This window comes from Gorilla gorilla, chromosome 10 (genome assembly GCF_029281585.2).
Source record: "Gorilla gorilla gorilla isolate KB3781 chromosome 10, NHGRI_mGorGor1-v2.1_pri, whole genome shotgun sequence".
In the NCBI taxonomy this organism is placed as follows: domain Eukaryota; kingdom Metazoa; phylum Chordata; class Mammalia; order Primates; family Hominidae; genus Gorilla; species Gorilla gorilla.
Genome location: NC_073234.2, coordinates 25,638,881 through 25,647,123, shown reverse-complemented (window position 1 = coordinate 25,647,123; position 8,243 = coordinate 25,638,881).

The window sequence follows — 8,243 nt, the reverse complement described above, 5'->3', positions numbered from 1 at the left end:
CTACTAAAAATACAAAAATTAGCCAGGTATGGTGGCAGGCGCCTGTAATCCCGGCTACTGGGGAGGCTGAGGCAGGAAAATCGCTTGACCCCAGGAGGCAGAGGTTGCAGTGAGTTGACATTGTGCCACTGCACTCCAGCCTGGGTGACAGAGTGAGACTTCATCTAAAAAAAAAAAAAAAAAAAAAAAAAAAAAAAAAAAAAAAAAACCAGCCTGGCCAATATGGCAAAACCATCTCTTCTAATAATACAAAAATTAGCCAGGTATGGTGACACACGTGCCTGTAATTCCAGCTACTAGGAAGGCTGAGGCACAAGAATCACTTGAACCCCAGAGGCGGAGGTTGCAGTGAGCCAATATTGTGCCACTGCACTCCAGCTTGGGCGACAAAGTGAAACTGTGTCTCAGAAAATACATACATACATAGATAAATAAAATTTTAAAAACTCAAAGGATCATTTTTTAACTTTTCCTTGGATAGGCCCCAATAAATCTGTTCTACAAAGAAAATACCCAAATCATGGTCCCCAGGTCTTCATTCCTTGTTAGGCCTAGATATGCTGGATTGTAGACTTATTTTTATACTGATTGTTAATTTCTCTCATTCATAACACTTTATCTAGTAGTCTCAAGATTCCATTTGCATAGATAAAACTGTGTTTAAAATGCTGTTTTCTGTACAGTAAGTCCTCACTTAACATCAATAGATTCTTGGTAACTATGACTTTAGGCAAAATAACATGTAATGAAACTAATTTGATCATAGGCTAATTGATATAAACAAGAGTTACTTTCCCACAGCATGTTTCTGGTCAGAAAAGACACAACCATTTCTTTTTTCTTTTTCTTTTTTTTTTTTTTTTTTTGAGACAGAGTCTTACTCTGTTGCTCAGGCTAGAGTGCAGTGGCATGATCTCAGCTCACTGCAACTTCTGCCTCCCAAGTCCAAGCGATTCTCCTGCCTCGGCCTCCCAAGTAGCTGGGATTACAGGCGCCCGCCACCATGCCTCGCTAATATTTGTATTTTTAGTAGAGATGGGAGTTCACCATGTTGGCCAGGCTGGTCTCGAACTCCTGACCTCAGGTGACCCACCCGCCTCAGCCTCCCAAAGTACTGGGATTACAGGCGTGAGCCACGACACCCAGCCAAGACCCAAACACTTCTAATATTTAACATTTAAATAAATGTGAGTTATACATACATTTAAGAAAGATTGGCCGGGCGCGGTGGCTCACGCCTGTAATCCCAGCACTTTGGGAGGCCGAGGCGGGTGGATCACGAGGTCAGGAGATCGAGACCATCCTGGCTAACACGGTGAAACCCCGTCTCTACTAAAAATACTAAAAATTAGCCGGGCGTGGTGGTGGGCGCCTGTAATCTCAGCTACTCGGGAGGCTGAGGCAGGAGAATGGCATGAACCCAGGAGGCGGAGCTTGCAGTGAGCCGAGATCACGCCACTGCACTCCAGCCTGGGCGACAGAGCGAGACTCCGTCTCAAAAAAAAAAAAAAAAAAAAAAGAAAGATTAATAAAAACAAGGTAACTGTTTACCCAATTTATGGTGAATTAGTGAGTGCCACTGGTCCTAGTAGTGGCAGTGGGTTAAATCAAGGAGTAAATATTTGGCCGGGCACAGTGGCTCACGCCTGTAATCCCAGCACTTTGGGAGGCCAAGGCGGGCGGATAACGAGATCAGGAGATGGTAGACCATCCTGGCTAACAGACCATCCTGGCTAACACGGTGAAACCCCGTCCCTACTAAAAATACAAAAAATTAGCCGGGCGTGGTGGCGGGCGCCTGTAGTCCCAGCTACTCGGGAGGCTGAGGCAGGAGAGTGGCGAGAACCCGGGAGGCGGAGCTTGCAGTGAGCCGAGATCACGCCACTGCACTCCAGCCTGGGCGACAGAGCGAGACTCCGTCTCAAAAAAAAAAAAAAAAAAACAAAGAAACCAATATACAGAGAAAGCCTGCAGTGTGAAATAGCCTGTGTGTAAACAGCAAGCAGAAGCAACTCAGAGAACAGGGGAACGTGACAAAGAGAAACTGAAACAGTCTATAGCTTCAATATTTTCTCCTGGCACACCCCTACATGGAATCATTAAGATGTCCTAATTGGTTTTGACCATGGAGAGGACCGAGGCCTGAGATTTGCAATTATCTGGATTTGAATCTTGCTACATAGGTCAACATTAGTCGGCTACCAAATCTTGGAAAAACTAAACCTTCTTCCCTCCTACTGCAGGCAAATTAAATTGAAATATTCACCTAGAGTTTATTTTCAAAGATAATATGTCTAGCACAATGATTTATATATAATAATTCACCAATACAGGTTTGTCCTCTTTCCCTGCTTTTCTCCTTTAAATTCTCTTCTGGCTTACTTGTGGGCATTTCTGAACTGTGGGTCTCTGAGGGATGTCCCATTTGGGGACTGTAAAATTGACTAAAAGAAAGGAAAGAAAAAAAGACATATAATTTGCCATTCCATAACTAGCTGTTCCTCCACACTAGACTGAACTCAGGAGGAGAAATGCTTCGGCCCAGCATCTCTGGATTGCAGAGAATATCTGATCTAACCCTCTTTGGAAGGCAGAAATTCACCCTGTTCATTCTGTTTCAGGTGATATAAAAACTAATAGATGGGAGGTGGTTATATTTCTCTGGACATTTTGTAATTATTTTGCCAAAAATATCAAAATAAGCTTAAAACGATGTATGATATTAATTCCAGCCTAAGAGGGCTGGAAAAAAAATGATGTACTCTGTCCCACATCTAGGTTTTATTTGCTGCTGTGGAAAAGGAAGCCCACAGTAATCATCTTTGAGGATACACAGCAGCTACTGCTACCAAGAAAATCAGTCCGAGGCTGGGCGCGGTAGCTCACGCCTGTAATCCCAGCACTTTGGGAGGCCAAGGCGGGCGGATCACTTGATGCCAGGAGCTCAAGACCATCCTGACCAACATGGTGAAACTCCAGCTCTACTAAAAATATAAAAATTAGCCAGGCGTGGTGGCACGTGTCTGTAATCCTAGCTACTTGGGAGGTTGAGGCAGGAGAATCACTTGAATCTGGGAGTTGGAGTTTGCAGTGAGCTGAGATCACACCACTGAACTCCAGCCTGGGCAATAAAGACTGTCTCAAAAAAAAAAAAAAAAAGAAAAAGAAAAAAAAAAGAAAACCAGTGCTAAAGGAGAGTCTAACAGAAAGGAAGAGACCCCCTCAGTGTCAGAGCCGTCTTTTGAGCTATCCAGTTGGGCATATTCTGCTTTGTTTTCCTTGATCCATGCCACATCCTGCATTTGCTGTGACCAATAAACAAAAAAGAGAAACAATCAGAAAGATTTCTGCCATCTAGCCTAAGTTATTGCCTTTTTATTCCTTTTTTTTTTTTGAAATGGAGTTTTGCTCTTGTCGCCCAGGCTGGAGTGCAATGGCACGATCTCCACTCACTGCAACCTCTGCCTCCCCAGTTCAAGCGATTCTCCTGCCTCAGCCTACCAAGTAGCTGGGATTACAGATTCTCCTGCCTCAGCCTACCAAATAGCTGGGATTACAGGCACCCACCACTACGCCCCGTGCCCAGCTAATTTTTGTATTTTTAGTACAGACGGGTTTTCACCATGTTGGCCAGGCTGATATCGAACTCCTGACTTCAGGTGATCCATCCACCTTGGCCTCCCAAAGTGCTGGGATTACAGGCGTGAGCCACCTCGCCTGGCCAGTTATTGCAATTTCAGTTTCAAGTAAAATAAATCTTAATATGTAAGAATGCTATTTAATGGTTTGCAAAGGATTTACTTGTGTTCGCAACAATGTATGATGTAATTATCTTATCTACTTGAAAAGGAAATGCAGAATTTTTTTTTTGAGATGGAATCTCGCTTTGTTGCCTAGGCTGGAGTGCAGTGGCACAATCTTGGCTCGCTGCAACCTCCGCCTCTGAGGTTCAAGCGGTTCTCCTTCCTCAGACTCCCAAATAGCTGGGACTACAGGCGTATTTTGTATTTTTAGTAGAGACGGAGTTTCACCATGTTGGCCAGTCTGGTCTTGAACTCCTAACCTCAGGTGATCCGACTGCCTCAGCCTCCCAAAGTGCTGGGATTACAAGCATGAGCCACTGCGCCCAGCCTGGAAATGCAAATTTCATTTGTACAGATGACAGACTAGCCCATGTCCTAGCTCTAGTCAAGCAGCAGAGCTGGGATTCAAGTTGTTTCCTGCCTCCAGGACATCTTTCTAGTAAGCTCCAAGTGTTTCCCAGAGTTCCTTGACTGGCCTGTTTGTAACATGTCTTTCTGGATAATTTAAGTTGCCTAGTGGTTTAGTCCTATCAGAAACTACTATTTCAATATTTTTTAATGCCAACCATACGCCATTCACTGTTCTGACCAATTGTTGTATATCACTACACAAAAAGTTTCTGCCTTCCTGTATCTCAGGATCTAGAGAGAGAAGACATAATAAACTAGAAAATTATGTTACATGATCACTACGAAGCAAAAAAGACAAAGATCAAGGTTGAGAATGACTAGGAGAAAGGGAAGTAGGGGGAAGGTGTTGAATATTAGAGATGTTCAGAGTTGGTCTCCTTGACATAGTATCTAAGACTTGAAGGAGGTTAGGAACTAGCCAATTTTAGCACGTAAAATATGGCTTACTGTTACTTTTATTCTTTGAATACCATGTGCATATTGCTTAAAGAAGCAATAAAGCCATCATCATTCTTTTACTGAATGGTATGAAGCAACTTTGAGCCTACTAAAAGTGTAAAAATAGAAAACATGTTTCAACTCCTCACCCAAAAGTTCAGGATCACTTTATTCAAGTTTTAGGAGCTAAGTACTTCTAAACAGAAGTCCTAAGGGTCTTAAATACACTGCTTTTGAAAACAGAACTACTGAAATAGATGGCCCCACAGTGATGAAAACACACCAGGAGAATGACTTGTCTTTTGTTAGTCACTGTTGAAAACATGCACACCTGCACAATGGCATAGTGAAATGTCATTTGACTACTTTTAAGGGTGATTACTTCCTGTTATTTCAAACTCTGAAAATAATCTAGCCATGGGTACATATACTTAAGAAGTGCCCACAACCAGGAGGAAAAAAAAAAAAAAGGAAAAGAAAATGAGGCAGGGCCCTACACAGGGTAACTAAGCTGAGATCATCAGTCACAGCTTTTGGAACAGGGATTCTAGTATTTGTGTGTGTGGACTTTTTGTTGTTGTTGTTCAGCTACTTATCAAAGGTAAACAAAGGGGTGGGTCGCTGGGCAGTGGACATAGGTGAGGAGGGAATTCTCCATTACTCAGACAGCCTGGACTCAGAACCACCAAAGGCAAAAGGGACTTGTTTCTGAAATATTTGGTAGTTTCATGCAGCTAAAAATAACTAAAGTTAAATAAATGTTTGTAGCTTGTTTAAATCTGGCAAAGCAAAAACATCCAAAAGAAACCACAGCTAGAAATAGTTAATTACAAATTTTGTATAAGAACTAATATGAATTTATCAACTAGTTCATTTTCCAAAATGACTGAATTTTTCATTATTACAGCTGACTTGATGCTGTACCCACGGGCAGGTGGATATGCATGGCCCCCCTCCACACACCACTTCAAAATTACAACACACCTGTTCTATCTGATGGTACCAGTACCAATAGAATGCAGAATTGTAAGCTTAATAAGTGTAACACTCTCAAGGCAACTGTAACTGACAAGATTTGTGTCCAAAGGGCCACTGCAGTGACCAGGGGACTGCACTGCACCACTCTGGGGGGGCTCTATTCATATTTTATAGTGATGAGGCAGTGCATGAGGCAGTGATCTTGTCTGCCTGGTTACTACTGTACATTAATCATAATTTGCTTTGTTCTTTTGCGATCTTAACTTCTGATTGCACAATACAGTAAAAAAATTTAACAATGCTTCGAAAGCACAATGCTTTGAAAGAGGAAAACAAGTCAGGGTTGGGGGAAAAATCAAGAAAAGCAGAATAGACTGTCATTCACAAGTAGAATGATTTGTCTAGTCTCCCTCCACCTGACAGGGTAAGACCCATACTGGGGAGCACTAAACCTGGATGGCACAGGCATTGTGTCTCTCTTGATGGAAGAGGCTTCAATGTTTATACTACATAGAGAGTGACCACATATTTTGTCCAATGGGGGGTCATGTGACAGTGAAATAAGGAACCACTAATAAATCAATCAGGACAACCGGCATAATTCAAGACTATCCTTGGCAAACTTAGATGTATGCTTACCCTACATATATTTGAGATCTTTCTACCGAAGTGTATAAGAGCTAAGGACTCACTCATCTTTGATGTTCATGTCATACTGGCCTCCCTAATCTCATTTGACACATCATTCAACCTTTATCCCCAGAGAGAAGCAAGTCAATCAGAGTAAGCCAATCTAACTAACAATCTAACTAATCTTAACATGGAACACTGGGCCAGGTTAATGAAGGGCTTCTTAAACTACTTTTAGCTCATGACAAGCCTCACAATGGCCTGACGGCACAAAGAAGCATTAAAAGCTTGACTAGCAGAAAACATGGAAGTGGCGCTGAGAAGAACTTACCTTCAGTAAAGAAGTGCCAAATCCAATCCAGCCTGCTGAGAGGTGACAGCATGCTGGCAGTCCTCAGAGCCCTCGCTTGCTCTTGGCACCTCCCCTGCCTGGGCTCCCACTTTGGTGGCATTTGAGGAGCCCTTCAGCCCCCCCACTGCACTGTGGGAGCCCCTTTCTGGGCTGGCCAAGGCTGGAGCCCACTCCCTCAGCTTCCAGGGAGGTGTGGAGGGAGAGGCACAAGCGGGAACCGGGGCTGTGTGCGGGGCTTGCGCGCCAGCTGGAGTTCCGGGTGGGCGTGGACTTGGCGGGCCCCGCACTCGCAGCAGCCAGCCAGCCCTGCTGGCCCCGGGCAATGGGGGACTTAGCACCCGGGCCAGTGGCTGCGGAGGGTGTACTGGGTCCCCCAGCAGTGCTGGCCCACCGGCGCTGCGCTCGATTTCTCGCCGGGCCTTAGCTGCCTTCCCGCGAGGCAGGGCTCGGGACCTGCAGCCCGCCATGCCTGAGCCTCCCACCCACTCCATGGGCACCTGTGTGGCCCAAGCCTCCCCGACGAGCACCACCCCCTGCTCCACGGCGCCCAGTCCCATCGACCCGGAAGGAACAAACAACCCAAGGGCTAAGGAATGCGAGCGCACGGCGCGGGACTGGCAGGCAGCTCCACCTGCAGCCCCGGTGTGGGATCCACTGGGTGAAGCCAGCTGGGCTCCTGAGTCTGGTGGGAATGTGGAGAGTATATCTAGCTCAGGGATTGTAAATATACCAATCAGCACCCTGTGTTTAGCTCAAGGTTTGTGAGTGCACCAATCGACACTCTGTATCCAGCTGCTCTGGTGAGGACGTGGAGAGTCTTTATGTCTAGCTCAGGGATTGTAAATACACCAATCAGCACCCTGTGTTTAGCTCAAGGTTTGTGAATGCATCAATCGACACTCTGTATGTAGCTGCTCTGGTGGGGCCTTGGAGAACGTTTATGTCTAGATCAGGGATTGTAAATACACCAATCGGCACTCTGTATCTAGCTCAAGGTTTGTAAACACACCAATCAGCACCCTGTGTTTAGCTCAAGGTTTGTGAATGCACCAATGGACACTCTGTATCTAGCTGCTCTGGTGGGGCCTTGGAAAACCTGTGTGTGGCAACTGTGTATCTAACTAATCTGATGGGGATGTGGAGAACCTTTGTATCTAGCTCAGGGATTGTAAATGCACCAATCAGCGCCCTGACAAAACAGGCCACTCGGCTCTACCAATCAGCAGGATGTGGGTGGGGCCAGATAAGAGAATAAAAGCAGGCTGCCCTAGCTAGCATTACAACCTGCTTGGGTCCCCTTCCAAACGGTGTAAGCTTTGTTCTTTTGCTCTTTGCAATAAATCTTGCTACTGCACACTCTTTCGGTCCACGCTGCTTTTATGAGCTGTAACACTCACCGCGAAGGTCTGCAGCTTCACTCATGAAGCCAGTGAGACCCCAAGCCCACCGGGAGAAACGAACAACTCCAGACGCACCGCCTTAAGAGCTGTAACACTCACCGCCAAGGTTTGCAGCTTCACTCCTGAGCCAGCGAGACCACGAACCCACCAGAAGGAAGAAACTCCGAACACATCTGAACATCAGAAGGGACAGACTCCAGACGCGCCACCTTAAGAGCTGTAACACTCACC